The sequence below is a fragment of the Argopecten irradians genome, chromosome 9 (genome assembly GCF_041381155.1).
Source record: "Argopecten irradians isolate NY chromosome 9, Ai_NY, whole genome shotgun sequence".
Classification (NCBI taxonomy): domain Eukaryota; kingdom Metazoa; phylum Mollusca; class Bivalvia; order Pectinida; family Pectinidae; genus Argopecten; species Argopecten irradians.
The window spans coordinates 41,773,622-41,794,952 of record NC_091142.1 but is presented as its reverse complement, the minus strand read 5'-3'; the positions used below and the strand labels follow the sequence as shown (position 1 = coordinate 41,794,952).

At 35.6% G+C, this 21,331-nt stretch overlaps 1 long non-coding RNA gene across 2 annotated transcripts; it reads right to left on the bottom strand.

The window, feature by feature from the left end:
- Positions 1-9,736: 9,736 nt before the first annotated feature.
- LOC138332368 (uncharacterized) lies at positions 9,737-20,931 on the bottom strand. Of its 2 annotated transcripts, XR_011209823.1 has the most exons (4): positions 20,318-20,931; positions 19,588-19,672; positions 19,157-19,270; positions 9,737-10,600 (listed from the first exon to the last, which is right to left on the bottom strand). It is a non-coding gene; the product is annotated as an uncharacterized lncRNA (long non-coding RNA). The 2 variants fall into 2 exon arrangements; XR_011209822.1 differs by lacking the exon at positions 9,737-10,600 and having other exon boundaries at positions 18,638-19,270; positions 20,318-20,928.
- Between the last annotated feature and the right edge of the window lie 400 nt (positions 20,932-21,331).

The window sequence follows — 21,331 nt, the reverse complement described above, 5'->3', positions numbered from 1 at the left end:
GCAAGTTTGTGGAGTCTATTCTTTTATAAGCCTTCGATTTTTGCTTGAACTCTGATGAAAACGGTGAAATGAGAGAGAATCTTGTCAATTCCGCCCGGAGGATAGTATTGCAGACTTTGAAATATCCTGGTCTAACATCACAGGAAAGGTGAAGGAACTTAACGGTCTATTCTACTCTAGATATAAATAAATGGCCAGCCAAGGCAGCAGTTAAGCAACCTGATTGACTCTGTTCATGCAATGTTTCATTAATTATTATTTTGTATTCTACACTGCCGACGAATGGTATCATCTATCTATTGATATAGGTCTAGAGTTTTCTTCAGTAACAGAAGTGACTTACTTGACACTATTACAATCATTGACATAAATAAAGCTTCTTTGTTTACTTCAACATAAACATATTCTTAATAGAATCAATAGTTGTGTCCCGAAAACGATTCAGGTAACTACTCATGCCCTATATAAACACGATTGAACATCAATTGTTGTCCAGAGGATAAACATTATATATGTCCTGTCAGTGAAGGAGTAATTTTGACCTGAACATTAAATTATCCAATTATATACTAGTTGTTTCTTTTCACTTTCGACATTAGAAGCCATCATTGTTTATTTATACGAAAGTATGCATCCATTTACTGAGATAAAATTGTGGCTCCCGTAATGTATATATTGCAAGGGGACCAAGAAAAAACCCCAGGATATCATTTTTGTATACATATAGTATATTTTGAACATATAAGTTAAGCAGTCCCTGTATAAATTGTACTTTTACTTTCCTCTGCAATATGCGTACTCGTATTACAGTAAATCCAGGAAACTGGCTCAAGCAAGTTCCTGTCACGATTACTAAAACAAAATAACACATATTAGGCTATGTACAAAACATTTAAAGTTAACCATGATAAGATTTATATTGCCAAATAATTATGCAATCAAACTTAATACCTATGTGAACAAGGAAGCCAGCCCAAGCAAGCTTTCCTAAACAGTAAAATTTTAAAAACACACCAAATTGTATTAAGTAGAAAAACTAATCCACACGGAAAAAATGTATAAATGAGGAAGAGGGCCCAAGCAAACTATCCCTAGAATACATGTACACTATATTACTCTCAAAAGAAGAAATACTGTAATATTAAAACAAATAAAAACAGCACATAGTAAGTGAGAATGATGTAACTACATCACTGAATTTGCCCTAATGCATTTCGGGAAGGCTGAGGAATGTCATCTCCCCATAGAACAAATTTTTGCATCAGAATAGCCTTGTTCTGCAGCATAGGATGCCGCTCCGATCCTAAAGCTATGGCCTTTATAACATGTACTATCTAACTTACAAAAAGCTAGACATCTGTGTAACTGTCTGTCAAAAAGGGGGCGGGGGACCGGGGCGTTGCCAGGAATAACAAACAAGGGGCCTGAATTTGATCCCCATAAAAGTAAATAATCATGCAAAGCTTTAGCAGCAGATGATTTTGTCGGTCCATGACCAAAACTGATTGTGTGTCGAGCATTGTTGAAATTGTGTTTAAAGCGACTAAAAACACATTTATCACAAGACCAGAACTAGATTGTTCCAGCTGAACATCAGAAAGCAGTAAATTGTTCTGATTTTTGCCAGTCATTGTGATTTCACCGACGCGTGCTAAAGTATTGAAAGCAAATAAAAACATTGTTTGGAAAGGACATGGTAGTATGCTGTTGTGGCTGTATGAACCACTGCCTGTATAAGACGGTCTAATATTGGTACAGTAATGGGCAATATCATATCCATGGAAGGAGCTCAGCGATACGCACCAGCAACTACTTTCTTAACCAGGAAGGATGATGTTGGATCAGATTTATGCAATAGTTTTTGAACATAGGCAATAGAAGACAAATATGTAGAAATAGTTCTAGGTGAAAATTTGTGATTATACAAATGAGCAACGAAAAGTGAAATATGAGATGGGCAAAGATGTTGACTAAAAGGGTCAAATTGACTTGCTACAACAAAATTTTGAAAGTATTTCAGAGCTCTATCATAAATTTTGCGACTTGATGGTGCCAGGGAAGCTGTCAGTAGATGTTCAATGACAGGAAGAAGTTGTGTGGTACCTAGTGGTTGGGAACTTCTGTTGGAAGAACATCCGTCTGTTGGGCGGGAGTCTTGAACTTGAAAAATGTAACCGCGAAAGGTACCAGCAAGGATTTTGCGTTTTCCAGCAACATGTCTACATCTAAAATTCAAATTAAGTTGTAGACATTTTAGAACTAAACATCTGACCATTTTTAAGAGTGTTTCCTCCTTACTAGTTTGTTTGTTAATGGCCGATACAAGTGCTTCATCGTCAGTGAAGAAGATGATGGAATGATAAGCCCAGGTATACACAGCTAGTAAAATAGGATAAAACTCTAGCACTGAGATATTACACTTTCTAAATGATTTAAGAAAAACGTCGTACAGCCAACTATTTTTGAAAACAGCTCCATAACCAATAGTAGAAGAAGCATCTGTATACACCAGAAAGGTGTGATTGGACAGGAATTTTGCCTCTATGAAAATCGTGCGCCCATTATACTCTTGAATAAACTGTAACCACACTCGTAAATCATCCTTTGTTTCTAATGTAATACGAATGTGATGAAAGGGTTAAAAAAACTCCAATAGTTAAACTAATGAGACGAGGAAGGAAGGGACGACCAGGCACAACCACAGAGCACGCTAAGTTGAGTAAACCTATCAGAGATTGTAAGTTTTTCAGCGAGCGCTTTGACTTGTTGAGTAAAGATTGAATAGCTATGATAGACTTATCAACTTTATCTTACTAGTTGGGCGACACCTCGCGGATGAAATAAAGAGAAGAGAAAGGGAAGATAACTCTTGTTGTTACCCTTAAACGGGACCAATTCCATTAGGTTATGAACAAGAGGCCGATGGGCCTTAACGGTCATCTGACTATTGGCACAATACAACACCTCAAAGAATAAAGTAGTGGCACACAGTTAAGGCAATCCAAAAAGAAATCATTTATTAGAAGAAGTCCAGGTCCTGATATATTTAATGAATTAGACCATGAATGAAGGTCCCTTGATCCCCTCCATGCTGCAAATCCAATTTCCAGTCTCAAGGTAGTCATTCATGTTACAGGCTCAATATCAGGTCTCTATAGGCCATTAAGTTATTCACACGAAGTCCTTAAAGGCCCACTACCTTTCCAAAACAGCTTTTAATTTTTAAAATGGGAATCTAAAACGAGATTGATAATTTTGTAGCGTCACAAAAGTTATTAACTTACCGTTAATACTACACGTATTATCACCGTCTGAACAATTTGATTAAAATAAATAAAACAATAATTTTCATAACACGGGTCGTCTTATGTTTCCCGCTGTCGTCCTAAATACCGCGCGGTAGTTGACTATCACTGCGCCAGACGGCAAAGCAGCGAAATGACTCTCCACTGTTATCTTATATTATGCAAGAAATCTTGCATATGTTTGGTGTTGTAACCTCGTCTTAGGCCATCGGCATATATTTGCTGATGTTATAAATGCTTTTAAGAAACCTTTTTGTTTTGCTCCGGAAAGGTAGTGGGCCTTTAAAAGATTTTAGCCTATTTGACCTGAATGAAGGTCAAGATAATTTATTTGAACAAACTTGATAGCCCTTCATCCAAGCAGGCCACAGACCCAATATGAGTACCCTGGGCCTTTTGGTTCTTGAGAAGAAGTCGTTTAAAGATTTTAGCCTTTTTGACCCCTGTGACCTTGAGTGAAGGTGAAGGTCCTTCATTTGAACATACTTGGTAGCCTTTCATTCTAGCATGCCACAGACCCAATATCAGATCTCTAGGTCTCTTAGTTATTCACTAGAGGTCGTTTAAAGATTTTACCCTATTTGACCCCTGTGACCTTGAATGAAGGTCATTGTCTTTCATTTGAACAAAGTTGGTAGCCATTCATATCAGCATGTCACAGGCCCAATATCAGGTCTTTAGGCTACTTACTTATTCACATGAAGTCGTTTAAAGATTTTAGCCTATTTGACCCCTGTGACCTTGAATGAAAGTCAAGGTCATCTGTTTGAACACATTTGGTAGCCATTCATTCTAGCATGCCACAGACCCAATATCAGGTCTCTAGGCCTCTTAGTTATTCACAAGAAGTTGTTTAAAATCTTTTAGCCTATTTGACCCCTGTGACCTTGAATGAAGGTCAAGGTCATTTATTTGAACAAACTTGGCAGCCCTTCATCCCAGCATGCCGCAAACCTAATATGAGTACCCTGGGCCATTTGGTTCTTGATAAGAATTTGTTTTAAGATTGTAGCCTTTTTGACCACTGTGACCTTGAATGAAGGTCAAGGTCATTCATTTGAACAAACTTGGTAGCCCTTCATTCCAGCATGCTACAGGCCAAATGTCAGTACCCTGGGCCTTTTGTTTGAATGAAAAAGTTTTGCACTGCAGACTGTGGACGGCGCACGATGACGGACGATGCATGATGACAATAGATCTTCCTGACCTAAAAATATACCAGAGCTTGAAGTCATTTAAGGATTTTAGTCTATTTGACCCCTGTGACCTTGAATAAAGGTCAAGGTTATTTATTTAAACAACCTTGGTAGTTCATTGTATAATATATACTGGCAGTTAACCTGAAAGATACAATATAATTGATTGTCTATAAAAACACCAATAAAGGAATGTAATTAAAAAATGAAAAAATCCTTTTAAGCTACATCCTCAATACTCCATGGGTAACTATCACTGACGTAATATCCACTCTTGGACTACCGGTATCTCATAGTAACATTGGAGCCACTTCAGAAGAAACAAACTGACCAATCACAGGCTAGCAGAAATCATTTTTGGCTACATCCTCAATACTCCAGGGGTTACTATCACTGACGTAATATCCACCCATGGACTAATATCTCATAGTAAAATTGGATGCAGTTCAAAAGAAAACAAGAGGCCCAAGAGGCCTTAATGGTCACCTGAGTGCTGATACAGAAAGAACATTGCAAAGTTGGTTCAAATCTTTAAAAAGCATTAATGAATTAAAATAAACCCCTTTTGGACCCACTCCTCAGGCCCCTGGGGGTCAATCATGGAAAATTTGTTAATAGGATTCAATGGCCATATCATACTGATAATTCTGACAACATTTGACTCATTTTCTATTACAAATGACCAAATAATGTTCAAAAATGTGTTTTCCCTATAAAAACTATAGTAAACTTGACCCCTCCTGAGGGGAAAACATGAGACCCCAGGTTCAAATAATCAAATTCATAATTATTGTAAAGGACCTTAAGACCTTTCCATCTATGAAGAGTATTTGATTCTACCATTTCCAGAATTTTATATGAAGGTTTTTGAAGTTTAAGCCTATCCTATTTGACCCATTTAAGCCCCACCCCTCAGGCCCCTGGGGGTCAGTTATGGTAAATATGTTAATATGATTCAATGACCATTTCATACTGATAATTCTGATTCATTTTCTATTACAAATGACCAAATAATGCTCAAAAATGTGTTTTACCTAAATAAACTATAGTAAACGTGACCCCCTCCCCACGTGATTCCATCTATGAAGAGTATTTGATTCCACTATTTCTGGAATTTTAGAAGAAGATTGTTGAAGTTTTAGCCTAATTGACCCCTTTTGGCCCCAACCCTCAGGTTCCTAGGGGACCATATAATTCACAATTTTGATTGACCTTTGGCCTTGAAAAGTCTCTGCAAAATTAGATTAGGTCACTGGAGACTTCATCTCAGGTGACCTCAAAACTGATTCCTGCATAGACTTCCTTTCAAGATTACAGAGAAAGTGACACCCAACTTCAAACCAACACATATGTTCAGTGGACCACATTATAAAATTCCTTTGATGTATGTTAAATGATCTAGTGACCTGTGTCTTCTGTTGCCTGCAGTTTCATTTACCGATTGCCAGGTGTAAAATAGCCACGCCTCTACCCCCAAGGAACAAACAATGCGGTTTGATTGACAGCTGGCGATCAGTTAATTATGAAATAGTGCAGGGGTAGATATTATGTCAGTGATAGTAACCCCTGGCGTATGGAGAAGGATTAGGCTATTACTCTGCTATTTTCTTAAATAAAGGGAGACTTAAAACTTGAATGTGGCATTTTATGATTGTCCCTATGACATACAATTAAGCAAGGAGTTCATCATAATTGCTATTGCTGCCTGGAATATGCATTTTCATGAATAATCAGGCAAAAGTCTCTGCTAGCTATCCCCATTTTATCGAAAAATAAGTAAAAAAATGGTATAATAGACAATATCGCCTGGCTGGCACTCAATCTCTTACAAATACATACATTTTAGAGAACAAGAAATGTTAAACAGTTTTTTACAGAGAAAAAAACAACAACAAAATAAAACTACTGCTATAATCAAGTTAAAATAACCAGAAAATGTATAAATCTATGTAATAGATGTATAAATGTATGTATGTACTTCATATGATTGCAATTACTATACATACATGTATAATGTATATGGTATGTCGGAGTGAATGTGTATATGCCTGTATTATGTTATGTACTATAAAATGTCTTGAAAAATAAAGAAATAACCAGAATTCATTTAATATGGATGATATCGTTTCATAATGACACGGCATCAAAGATTTGAAAAATATCATGTACTTAAACATGTTCATCACGAATAATCATGTAAAAGTCTCGATCTGCTACCCCCATTTTTTCACTTAGAAACTGTTTTTCCTCATGTAGATAAAAAAAAAAGTCAAAATATAGACAATATTGGTCTGACCGAATACTCAATCCAAAACTAAACATACATTTCTCTGTTTTCGCAATTCTTTTAGTGATATTGAGCATTTTGCTAGAAAATATACCTTAAAAAATAATAAGCCAATTACCTCCCTTTATCCAGTCCCAATGAATACTGTTCATATGACATTTAAAGAATATAAAGATTTTAATTTAAAACCCATGTACCCTTTTACAAGTAAGTCAGTTGTCATTTTCAACCCTTGATGGTATACATGCATCTGATCATACTTACATAAGATATTTAAAAATATAATGCTTTAATCAAGAAATGCCTTTGAAATGTATAACGCTAATTGGAATTTCATGTTGGGCAATTAGGGTAACGGGTTATATTAGGTGCCAATCTTTCTAATTATCATAACATTTATGAGACCTTTTATGAGAACTCTATTAGTGGGGCCACGGTGGCCAGGTGGTAAAGTTGTCCTGACATATTACCACAAGCCGTCCACCTCTGGGTCACAAGTTCGAATCCTATGTGGAGAATTTGCCAGGTACTGACAGCTGGTCGGTGATTTTTCTCCAGGTTCTCCGGCTTTCCTCCACCATCAAATCTGGCACGTCCTTAAATGACCCTGCATGGCTGTTAATAGGAAGTTAAACTAATAAAAAAAAGAGAACTCTATTCTACATCCGAATTGTACATCCGAATTGGAACACATATGGTACCAGGTAATTAAATTATTTTAAATCCTTGATACTGCTGAAGGATATGAAAATCAGTTAAATAAATCATCACATTACAGGATCTATTTGTAGCTTTTATACATACGCAGAAATGAATTACTTGGTACATCTTTCATGCTTCAGTCCTTTGTTTTATTAATCATATTTAATTTTTATATTGAGGAAGATTACCTACAGCTGTATATATATATACATTTGTATATAGGTACTAGTATTTAAAATAGTTACCGTTTCCAAGTGTTATTAATCACAGATGAAAAAAATGTCAACAGCAAGCAAACCATAATTTAAAAGTCTATACCTTAACCGATATGGCTTTCAATTTTTTTTTTTTTTAATTTTTTGATTTAGAAAAATTTTGAAAACATTTCTCAAGCTGATGAGGCTGTTACAAGTTTGACATTCACTACTGTATAGTGAGTGTTATAACTAGGTCTCCTTTTACCTAGATACTGTATGATATTTTTTAAAAAAAACCCAGAAAACTGTTGTTATTTTGGAAATAAAATGTCAAAATATCCTTAAAGGCTCGTGGTATTTCAAATTTTATAAATTTAAGTTTAATAAATTTCAAATTATATAGCCATGAGTGTAAGATTCTATTTATCACATAACTAGTATTAATCAAAACATAGTCAAAACTTTAGTGATTCTGACAGGACAGTGGCGTAGGAAGATGAAACGTAATGGGGGGGCAAAGGTCCTCAATATTTCTTAACACCTCCCCCCTCCCCGCGCCCCGCACCCACAGGAGATACTTGATATTACTTTTTTCATATATCATTACATATAATCATTGTACACATCTATAGACAGTGGCGTCGCTAACAGGAAATTAATTTTGGGGGGTCTCCCCCGGCAAAAAATTTTATTATTTAGAATGGCAGAGATGAGTTTTACGATGCATTTTGTTGAATTTGCGAGCACCTTAGGCGCGAGATTTTCGTGTTTGTGGGTCCGAGGGATTTCCCCAGGAAAAAAAATTTACGATTTAGAATGGATGAGATAAGTTTTACAACGTATTTTGTTGAATTTGTGAGCGCTGTAGGCACGAGATTTTGGTGTTTGAGGAGGTCCAGGGGTCTCCCCCGGGAAAAAGTTTTACTACAGGGTGTATTTAGAATGGCTGAGATGAGTTTTAAGATGCATTTTGTTGAATTTGCCGTAGCGAGAGTTTTGGGTTTTTGTGGGGTCCGGGGGTCTCCCCCTGGGAAAAAAATATTACGATTTTTGTATTTTGATGATTTTTAAGCGTTCTGAACATGGTAATTTTTCGATTTAAAGTTACCTGCATTTAGAAATGAAAATTGTGAGTGTCATCTTACCATTATGCAACCCAGCTTGATCTGAACATACCGGATTCACACCATCGGCACATTGTTGTGTAACTCAAAATAATAATCATCTGATTGTCTTGCTAAGACATATAAACAAATAAATCTTTTAAGAAGCATTTTTTGAAATAGTATAATCCCTTGATGGACATTTTTAGTCTAGTTCGTGTGTATTGAATTTTCATTATTAAAGGTTTGAACATTACATAATTGAATGCTTTAGGAAACACGCCGCGCAGCGAAATATTTTCTAAAAAGTTCAAAAATGTGTAGGTGGACCCTTTTTTCTTTCAAATGTGCATTTTTAGAACATTTCACTCGGCGAAAATGGGGGGGGGGGGCAATAAGACATGTTTATTTAATCCTAGATCTATTGAATCCTTGAGAGAATAGGGATTACTATGTTTTGTTTCAATTCTGTTTTATGTAAGAGTGGCGAAATCAGGCTTGGATTTGACGTGTCAACCGAGATAATCATACAACATCACAGACGTCATTAATATCTACGACGCCACAGTAACGTTCGTCTTACAACATTTATGACATGACTGTATATAACATTGCTAAATGGGTCAGAGTGATATTATACATGTATGCTAATTTTTCACAACATGGGTCAATCTGATGATTCCTGTCGGCATCCTATTTATTACGCAGTACAAATGTAGTTGTCTATCACTATACACAACACAGCAAAATTGTGAAATGAATTTTCATTAACATTATTGACCTCACCCACCCAGTCTGTACAGTAACTTAAGCCTAAGCAATTATAATGTGTCATGTAAAACTGCAGTGCATACAAATGTCCATATCTATCTACATGTAATAATGTTGATCATATCCATTGTCAAACTACATTGTTACCATTTTTTTTTTTTTTAAATTTCTGGTTTGTTTTCTTTAGTTGTCTAATATTCAGATTACTTAAAGACGTTTCGGTACCTTCTGAAAGTCATTTCGCCATGTTCACTTTATGATACCGAAAAGACTTCCGCATGTACCGAAATGACATGTAACGAAGCTGCGATAAATGTGAGCCTACGGACTACCGAAACGACATGTGCATTACTTTATGGTTTAACTAACTAGCAATTTAATCATATGATCAAACAATATATTAGGAGATACATATATTCAAACGGCATCTGCCTCAAAGGCAGTACAATTGTCAGTTTACGTGCTGTTAAGCCACGATTTAGAACGCATGCATGGTTCTGTTGTCAGACAGTCACTCGCCAAGATGATCATAAACAGACTGTAAACAGACTGTAAACTGTACCTAACGTTATATTTGCAGGCCTACAAAAACAATCAAATATATCTGATAATAGTAATATCCACCGATAATGATATTGATGTCTATAACAAGTAAAATGAACAATTACTTACCTGATAATGCCGGATTTAACTTGAACATCAAGGCGGCTTCAACGTTTTTACTCAACCGGATACAGACAAAATACACATTCCTCATAGGGGGCGCGATAGTCTGCGCCATGATTTTGTGCATTCGAATCAGTACAAACAGATCCATTTCACTGTTGCACTTTTTGGGCGCATATTGTAACACAATTGTGATGATTAGTGAATAATTTTGTTACGCATTTCACGATATTTATTCACCTCTACAGAAAATTTCATAAATATCACTCATTTTTAAATGGTATATTTGCCGGTCCAATCGGTGAGAATAGCTCCGAAGGAAGGCGTCTGGGACCCCGAAATAGCTCGTCTGTTGTGGAAATTTACCGAGAACCTGCGAAATATCACCATTATTCAAGGCTGTATTGTGGTCGTTGTATGTAACATTTCCAAAAATCAGAAATACCGTTTTGTTCAGAATTATTTAGACTTTTTATATGTAGAGTCTCAGATTGCTAACTTTGTAAGTTATTTCACTAGGACGAATTAAACAGAAACCTGTGATCAAAATGCCGATTTTTGCCTGTTTGACCCAAAAAATATCACCTTTAAAGAATTTTCATAGCTGACACGATTATTTCAATCGATAGATCACGCTGAGATTAACTTACATTGAAAATTTTAACAAAATTTATAACATAGTTTCCTTATTACCCAAATCGCGAAAATAAGCGGGTTGATAGGTTTATTTAGCCGTGTTAACATTTCGTTCCAGAACGAAAACTCTGTTATAACAGAGTTGTCGTTCTTCCTCTTCATTTCATATGGTAGTGAAGCTGTAGATGTAACACTATAAAGTGTTTTACCGACCATCGACATTTTTTTGCCAACATCAACATTTATAGGTGTTGTCACTGAAGAAGAATATATTCTAGAGTTAGGAGGTTGGAGCTGTGGTTAGTTTAGGCTTTTCAGAACATTTGAACTGAGGGTGTTTTCCACCACATTTTCCACAGACATGGGAAAAGGAGCAACCCCCACAGTGTGCTCCCTTGTTAAAGCGAAAGCAGGTTCCTGGATTGGAACGAAAAGTAGGACTCCCTGATGTATTTAGGGAAGATGAAGGGAATGTTTGTTTTCGATTGGATGATTGGGGTTTTGACTTTGATGCTGTCATAGTCATGCAGTATAGCTCTTGCTTTAAAGAGCCCCAATCCATATCTTTGTAACTAGTATAATACGTATACCAGGCACCACCGGCTTTCGCAATATTGCGAACCTCATGTTGGTAAGTAGCCAAACCCTCAGTGGCCTCTGGATACTTCTGTCTATCAACAGAGGAAACTATGCTAAATGCATCTGTCCATCTTTCTATATTCAAAAATCGTTGTCTTGGTTTGCCTTTGTCAAGAGTCATCGAGTGGTAGAGTATACTTTGGAGCAGTTTGCTCGTCCAAAATTTGTGATAGGTCTACGAATTTCCCATCCCATATTTTTTTGTTTTACTTAAGGTGCAACTTTTTGATATAACGGGCGGCATGATATCTGTGGTGGCTTGACAAATGGCATATCAGGTACAAACACATTATTAGTATTACTGATAGTTACATGCTAGTTCATATCAAAATTAGCACCTGTCTCTGTATGATCGCCGGAAGTGTTTGGATGTATTATCACAGCTGTCGCATTGCGGGCCTGTGTTGCTGAGCTCCCAGCTGCTGCAGCTGGTTCACATAATGTTGATGTAATGTCATTGGTCAAGGGGGCAGGTGGCTTTCGGGGCTCCTCCAAAACCGCTGCAGTTACAGTTTTCGTTATAGCCGAAATTTTAGCTGCCGGAATGGATCCTGCAGATTCTTCCTGGGCTGGTACGTTAATTGGCACTGGAGATGAGGTGGTTTCTGGTGCTTTACGTTTCTGGTTCGACCTGGTGCTGGTAGACATAGGCCTGGATGTCATAATTAGACACAGTATAAGGAAAATGAAAACCAGCATAACACAGTGATATGTATTGGATATATATGTATAAAACCCACGTAAGATATATGATAGCCAGTCATATCTGGGCTGTACTTAATTATATAATAATAATAACCGGTCATAGCTGGGCTGTACTAAAATATAATAACCAGCCATAGCTGGGCTGTACTTAAATATATAATAACCAGTCATAGCTGGGCTTTACTAAAATATAATAACCAGTCATAGCTGGGCTGTACTAAAATATTATGACCAGTTATAGCTGGGCTGTACTAAAAATATTAACCAGATATAGCTGGGCTGTACTGAAATGTAATAACTAGTCATAGCTGGACTGTAGTGAAATTATCAAACCAATGAGTGAAGCTGTAACTTGTATTTAATTAACATGTCACAGTTTGACTGAACTGAGATATCAGACTCAATCAAAAGATAAAGAGTAATATAAATTAAATAACCCGTACATACTGAATTAGCAAACCGAAGGCCATATATAAAGCTGAACTATTTGTTAATCAAAGTACTGAAAGTACTAAATGGCTCGGTCTCAATGATTGGAGAATATATTTCTAAAGTCAACACTTTTTTTGGATATTAAGAAATAAATTTTGCTTGTATTCCTTCCAGTTTGGACTTTTGAGGATTCCTTGGACACCAAGGTGTTAAATAAGAAACACATACTAAACTCTTGGGAGCCCATTCTAATATTTCCTACGATGTTATATGCCAAATGATTTTATAGCATCTTTAACCTTTTCCTTGTTATTCTCATCAAGTTCCTGGGACCAAAGTATCAGTTAACAAGTATTGTTTTGCAGCAGTGACAGACAAGAGGCATATTTTTCTATGCCAAAATGTAGAATATGTCAGTCCTCTAGAAGACTTATCAATATAGTCATACCATTTCTAAATGAATTGGTCAATTGGTCTACTTTTAACAAGTTTTTGTAATTATTCTTTTGTAAAACAGCAAGTTGATTGATATATCCAAACATGATTTAAACTAGCTCTGGATAAAATATCTTAAACATCTTACAGCCATTTAAAAAATGTCTGGTCTATATCATGTAAAGTATACATTATGTCAAAAAGTAATCATTCTACATTTTATTCCAATATCAATATCTTGTTAGCTCGCCATAGACCATGAATTATTTAATACACTTTCTTAACTTGAGGAAATTAGAAATGATTTTTTCTACAATATTTGTATATTCAAATCCCCATACTTCTGACGAGTATAATAAAACTGGCATTACAAGTGACTAAATATTTTCAGTTTAAAATCAACAGGAAGAGATACATTCCTTTGTTTTTTAAAAAATAGTAGACACTGATTTAATTGTTTGTTCAGCAGTTTGTCCTTTACTTTAAAAACGCTACCATTAATGTTAAAAAATATACCTAGATATGTATACCCTAGCCTTCTTATCAAAATAATTCTATATCCCATAACGTAAACTGGTGTTGTTGGGCCAATTTACGTTTTGAGAACATTGCAACTTTTATCTTTCTGATATTAGGTTATAATTTCCATGTAATGCAATATTGTTCAAATCCGTTTAACATTTGTTGCAGAACAGTGTCATCGGCATATAAAATGATAAAAAGTTTGGGATACATTTCAATATTATCTGTAAATAATTTGTCAATAGTTGTCAGACAATTAACATTTTTTTCCGCCAGATAAGATTCCAAGGTAGATTGAAAATAGGAAAGGAGATATAAATAAGGTACCATACTGTGCATGTATATGTTCAATGTAAATAGACAATGTAAGCTGATCTTGCAGAATTGCCTTACAGCGTTATAATAAATGCAGTATGTCTCATTGCATTGGATGTAATCGATTTAAGGGCAGTTCATGTGGTGACCGAAAAAGGTAAAATCACCACTTTCAGAGTGATCAGAGAAGATTGATAGTCAAGGAGGGAAAACATAAAACAACCTGTGTTATGCAAATTAATACTTAATTTATTTTGAATAAATTGTGTCGAAGATGATGATTAGTGTATTATTAACCATAATCTAAATATGTTTTCTAAAAATATTAACAACTAATGTCATATTGTGTTATAAATTTAATGTTTTATTTATTCTTTTTATTTCAAGCATGTACATGTCATAAAAATAAACAAATTCAAAATCATTAAATCATATTAAAGACATTCTGTAAAACATAAGGAAACAATAAATGTATTAACAGAGTAATTACTGAAAAGGCTAATATCATATAATTAAGCATTTTTTTTTATAAATAACAATACCAGTTTAGAGTAAATATTATTGAAATTTATTTCCTGTTCCAACATTCTGAAACAAAATGGTAAACGCATGATCACTAAAAGACAAATTGTGGCAATTTATAATACTTATTTGGTAAATGTTACTTGATGCAAGACTGAATGGACTTTGTAAATGACAACACACATTGCAAAGACAAATATATGGAAGATGTTCTTGAAGTAAGACTTAAGGAATCAGCAGAGAGTACGGAGACAAATACAGAACTGAAACAAAGCGATTTTGTGGCATCCTGGTAATCCAAATAAAAATTAAACGAATTATTATCAAAACAGTCAACTTTTTCTTTCTATGTCTCGACATTTTGGAGAATTCACAAAACACTCCCAAAGTCTACTTGATGCCATAATATAGGTATTGATATTAGAATCATTGATGATTATGATGCAATGATATACATATTATACAGTTGTTTCTGATATTAGCTGTATGTCGTATATAAAATGCCCTAAAAGCTTTATGTCGCGAAAAAAATGTCCTTTTTTTTGCCCAGCGCCCTGCCCTTTTCAAATCCTAGCTGGAACACTGTGTTGTTCTTTAGTCATCCTGTTCTTTAGAGTTTTGTCCTTCATAAATTGATTGTAATACAGCAGTTGTCATATAATTATGTATCTGATAATGTGCACAAAGAAGTATAAGTATACGCATATGCATGTGTCCATGGGCACGGTGATAAGTTTATTTTGCCGATTAAAAAGTTCAAAGAACTAGTATTGTTCATACCCAAAGATGTAATCGCACTAAAAACAGTGATCGTGTAGGCTTTTGTGTGATTGAATTTGTAAGACTGTGCTAGGTGGTAGAGATTAGTTCCGCTCGAGTGATCACACAATGCAAGTGAGAATCGGGAGTATGTTTATGTAAGTTTTAATTGCTAATCTCTGTTGATCGTTGATAAAATATAACTCAGGATAATTGCTAAACATTTAACAGTTTTCTTCACGTTTGTTGTAGATTGTAACGGTGTGTTCTTGTTTCTCCCACTTTTTTTAAAACATAGGGGCAGTTATGTTGTGACAGCAGTTAAAGTCTGCTTCACATATCTCTTACCTGGATTTGACCTTTGTTCTCCCACATTACCTGGATTTTACCTGTGTTTTCCCACATTACCTGGATTATACCCGTGTTCTTCCACATTACCTGGTTTTTACACAATATTTAAAGTTATCTAATTTCATCATTATTTAAACAACATTTACATATCATATACCATTTTCATCAGCTAAGTCTATAAAAGACAGTTATGATAAATATGAGGAGATGTCTTATAGTTTGGAATTTTTTGAGTGAAGAATCAGTAATCAAATAATTAGCATACATTGTATGTAGGTATTTGTAAATGGCCACATAAGCTGACTTTTTTAATTATCAAGTCATAAAATGGATGAAAAGTGAATACATTTAAGATTTTGCTAATAACAAAAAAAGTGTTCAGACTAGCATCCAAGCTGTATGTTATAAGTATATAAGGACATAAGAGAGGTTTGACTATCACAGTTCCCAATCAACCACCAACATGGAAAACGCACAGATTCAGGTGAAGTTTCTTAGAAATTAATTTGGAAGACAGAACATTGCTTATAATGGCTACATCTACTATGTGAAGAACAGCAGAGGAGAATGCACCTCTGAAGATGCACCATACCTGACTGCCCCTCCATATTGAGTACCCGCAACAACCTCCCTACAGGAAATGGCCGCCACTCCCACAACCATCCTCAGGACCATGCCAAGATCACGGCCCTGGAGATTATGGAGAACATCTGTACCCGCTGAATACCATGGAGGTCCCATACCCAGGATTTACGAAGAAGAGGTTACCAAACTGCAAACTCATGACTGGAATAACGATACACTCTTCACCGTCCAACACCTACCAACATTTCAATCAAGCAAGACATTACTCTACAACGCCAGACGCACCCAGACACCTCAACTACCAAAGACCATCCACGACATCAAATATCGAGGGAAAGTGGACACAGACGACTACTGGAAAGGAATTCCTTGACGATTGTTTACCAATCCCGCATCATAGCCATTGCGACATCCAGCAACCTCACTGACCTAGTGTATGTAAAAGAAGAGGATTGCACAACAAACTCAATAAGGTTGAACATTCCCACACAAATATCTACAGCATCATCCATCTGTTCCAGAAAATTCAGGCCAACAACGAGATTACACACACCCAACAAAGGACAAACCAGACCCAGAGCCAAACGGTACCGAACCATCCCACAGCCGCCTTACCCAACCTTACCTTACATTACGGATATGAAAACTTGGCTTCTGAAGTAAAATGTCATGTATTTGAATTTGCGCAATCATTCATAAAGTCCATCAGAAGATTTTGAACATTACATAATTTTATAATATATAGTTTATCTTGTTATTATATACTTTGATGAATTCAATTATTGTTTATACCTATTGTATGAATGTCATCACCTGTAAATATTTCATGTTGATTGGAGAAGGCTTCTTAAGTTGAAATAACTTGTGCCCAATCCATTTGTTCTTTTATGACAATAAAATATGTTTAAATTCAAGTTTAAAGTCAAAAATATATGTTTTGATTTTAATGAGTTATCTCTTATTAATTAATGTTTTGTTACATTTTAAGATAGTGTGATAAAATATGAAAACATTTACTCACAGTTAAATAGAATTGTGACTATTTGTAAAATTACAGGTAAAAAATCTACCTGTAAGAAACTACTTTATAAGAACTGACTACAATTGGTGTGCCATTGTTCTCCAGTGTTTGAATAATTCCTTTGATCTCGAAAAAGTGGGAGAAAGTGGAACAAATCATTGAAACAGCTTTTTAAGTGCCGTTCTACGGCAGAATTATGAAAAAGAAATCGGCATTTTCATCGATCTACAAATGTAGTAGTCCAAAATAATCTCACTTCGAACATTTAAGTATGATTTTTGTCATTGATATATTATCAGAACGTCAAGTTCCTGTAGACCTACATGTGATGAAAGAGGCTAAAATGTTTTAGTGACAACCTCTAAACGTGCTTTAATATGTAAATGTGTATCTGATAATGTATACATGTGCTTATAAAATTATCGATAATTATGGATGCGGTAAATATTCATACCTTATTAACTGACGTAAGTTGGAAGATTACGCCACCTTGGACATTTAGAAAATGTTCATCGTCTGTCATGCGCTATTTGATCAGTTGACAAAGTTTATCCTAAATTTTCTTAGAGTTGTCTTTCTTCCATTGTGGATTTACACGTACATGTGGCATCACGCAGCCGTGATAAACAAATCTCCATTTCGTCCTGAAATTTATTTGCTCCCGAACTAATATGATTCAAAATACAAAAATCATTATTGAAACAATTTTGATGTTTGAGGTGAAACATTGATTTCATTTTTTCCGTTGCGGGATAATTGTCACTAGTAGGGACCAAACGCGAGGGGCGAAGCGAAGCATTTTCGGGACGAAACGTCTTCATGCATTGTAAACAACATTTTCGGGACGAAAAGTCTAGAAACATTGTAAACAATTCAAGTAAAAAATTTCCAACCTAAGATCATTTTGATAGTGTATATGGGAAGGATATGAAAGCAGTAATCTACTATTCCTATTTCAACATTACAGATAAGCTTATTTCAGTAACTTTCATATTCAAAATTTGCTATTTAAGATTCCCGGTAAAATCAAAGTTGTTGAATACTCTACCGCTAGGAGCGCTAGTATCTGCGAGCAATTTCTAAGCCAATCATATTGAGGAAATTGACTGTAAGAGAATTTTGCAACCACGATCACAATGGCGAGGTGACCCTCGCCAAAAATGGACATTGATAATCAGCGCGTTATAACAAGCTAAAACCTACCCTCACTATGAGCCAGACATTTGGAACATGCATGTTTAATGGCCAGTCTCAGGTTCCAATAAAACTTAGAAGTGCCTAGTGAGTTAAGATGGCATCCGTTAGGTAAAAACAAGTCGTGTGGGCTTTCATGCCTGCGTTTGTGACGCCACATCAGTAAACCTTCACATTACCGTACTAATTTTAAAATGTCAGCTTTGGTCTCTGACAAGTCCCATATTCAGCTTTACAGGTAAGTACCTCGTTTACGTACTAGTATGTGGTATACACAGTAGGCAAATGCTAAGAGTATATGTGCAGGTATATATAGAGAGCAACCAACTAAATGATTTTACATAGACCACAGTGTTAAACTTTGTTAAAGTTTTGTACTGTATTATTAAAACAAAGAAATATTAGTTAGGTATTGTGTTCTATAATTAAAGTCTAGGTTCTCATATAACACTAGATAGAAAAAAAAGTTTGGGTCCTTCTGCTCAAACTCCAACCAGGGTAGCTTTATTGAAATCAGGCGCATTTTGCACTAAAATATCCGGAAATTCTAATGTTTTTACCTATTCATTATCAAAATTGATATTTTGAACCTAAATCTCAATATGAATTTCCAAATTGATATTATGGTTATCTAGGAATAATTACCTGTCAGAAAACATTTTTACTTTTGAAATTCATAATTAGCCAGCCAATCAGCGGCCGGGTTAAAATTCTATCCTGGGCTCAATCTTGTATACACAGGGGCCATTTCGAAGGTCTTTTTTTATTTAGTTGGTTGATCCCTATAGCAGAAATTAAAATTCTAATACTCACCTATGATGTAAAGTGTATTTCGGCTGTATGTCAAATCTGTAATATGAACTTAATCGGTCAAGTGGTTTGTCCAGGACAGGGCTTCACCTTCGGACAGTCACCCGCGGAGTAATTCTGAAAACATGAAATGTTGAACTTACACACTGTGTTGATTAATTGCAAATTATGTATTAAATATTGAAATAGTATTAATGTTGTTTAAGTTAATTATTAGTTACATGATTAAACTTTCTGAATATAATGAAAAATAGGAAAAGTCCCCAGCCAAGGGGAGATAATCCATTACATAATCAGGTACCCCTATAATATAGAAAATGTCAAGATTTTGGAAGAAAACCAGATATACCAAACCTTTTACATATTCAAATTTACCAGGAACATGGTTCCAGAGCCTTTCTGTTTAAAATAAACAAATTAAACAAAGATCAAACCTGTAATGAGCACAAAAGATGCATGTCTTTGTCCATGACTGGAATCTGTGCAACCAACACATATTTCCGGAAATCTTGAATGACCCTGAAACACCATTAATATGTTTCATTAAAGGAAAAAATATTCACAAAATGGTATTTTACATCATTATAACATAAAATGCATACTTTTAATAAACTAATTAGCCCTAATATTACAATTAATCAGTACAATTAGTTAAATTAGCTTACCTGAGATGACTCCCCCCGCCACCCCCCACCACCACACCCCCCCCCCCCCCCCCCCCCCTCCCACCAATGATACCTGGCAGGTCTAAATACCACACCCCAAACTAGACATTATGTAATACAATGTAATTGTCTCCCCTTAATGTTACCAATTTCAAATGTATAAGCTGTAACTTATGTTTTATACCTTTATGGCTCTCGGCACTCCAATATGGCAGAGATGACTGACCCCCCAATTTCTTGATTTGACCGCTAATTCCTGGTTCACCTAAACTGGAACATGCATACAGTTCTGTGAACTAAATTCTGACAACTGAGGAGACCATGCACCGCGCACCCATGTCATCGTACCCATCTGATGTTAAACGCACATGTCACACGTTTACAGCCGTGCTAATTACCTGAATCTACGTTATATGTACCATTAACATACTGGCCAATTCTAAATAAACTGCATGCATAGTCACAGTGACACATATTATTCTAAAACTTGGCGACTTACCTTTGTATCCATGGACTCACTCGGCTCCAGTGACTGACTCTTATACTTCCGGTTGCGTTCGCTATAGAGAGCAACCAACTAAATGATTTTACATAGACCACAGTGTTAAACTTTGTTAAAGTTTTGTACTGTATTATTAAAACAAAGACATATTAGTTAGGTATTGTGTTCTATAATTAAAGTCTAGGTTCTCATATAACACTAGATAGAAAAAAAAAGTTTGGGTCCTTCTGCTCAAACTCCAACCAGGGTAGCTTTATTGAAATCAGGCGCATTTTGCACTAAAATATCCGGAAATTCTAATGTTTTTACCTATTCATTATCAAAATTGATATTTTGAACCTAAATCTCAATATGAATTTCCAAATTGATATTATGGTTATCTAGGAATAATTACCTGTCAGAAAACATTTTTACTTTTGAAATTCATAATTAGCCAGCCAATCAGCGGCCGGGTTAAAATTCTATCCTGGGCTCAATCTTGTATACACAGGGGCCATTTCGAAGGTCTTTTTTTATTTAGTTGGTTGATCCCTATAGGGATAGGTGGACACGACGAAATACTGGTAGAGAGAAAAAGTTCTCGACAGGGGATTGTCATATAAACTACTCTCGAAATAAAAATGTACTTTTTTAATCTCACTGAAAAACTTCTTAAATTGTATTTTCAGCTTCAAGTACATTCCCCAAAATGACAACGTTTTGATTATTACATAAACAGTCAATACATTCGTCGTAAGCGGACGGCTTTTTCGGCATGGAAATACTTGTTTTTGGCTCTCGGCGATAGCAATACTAGGCGTCGAAAGCCGTGTTTTGTGGCCGATTTTCCGGTAAAAGTATAACGCGAAGAATTTGGCGCGGTTGACAAGTTATAGTAATGCGTGCGACTTAGTGCATATCAACGTTTGGTGAATGTTCTTTGTAACGTTGCTATATAAATGCTAGTTATCTACAGCTGACCAGTTAATGAGAGGGGATAGTTCATGTTCCACCAGCTAGTGCTGGTCGCTA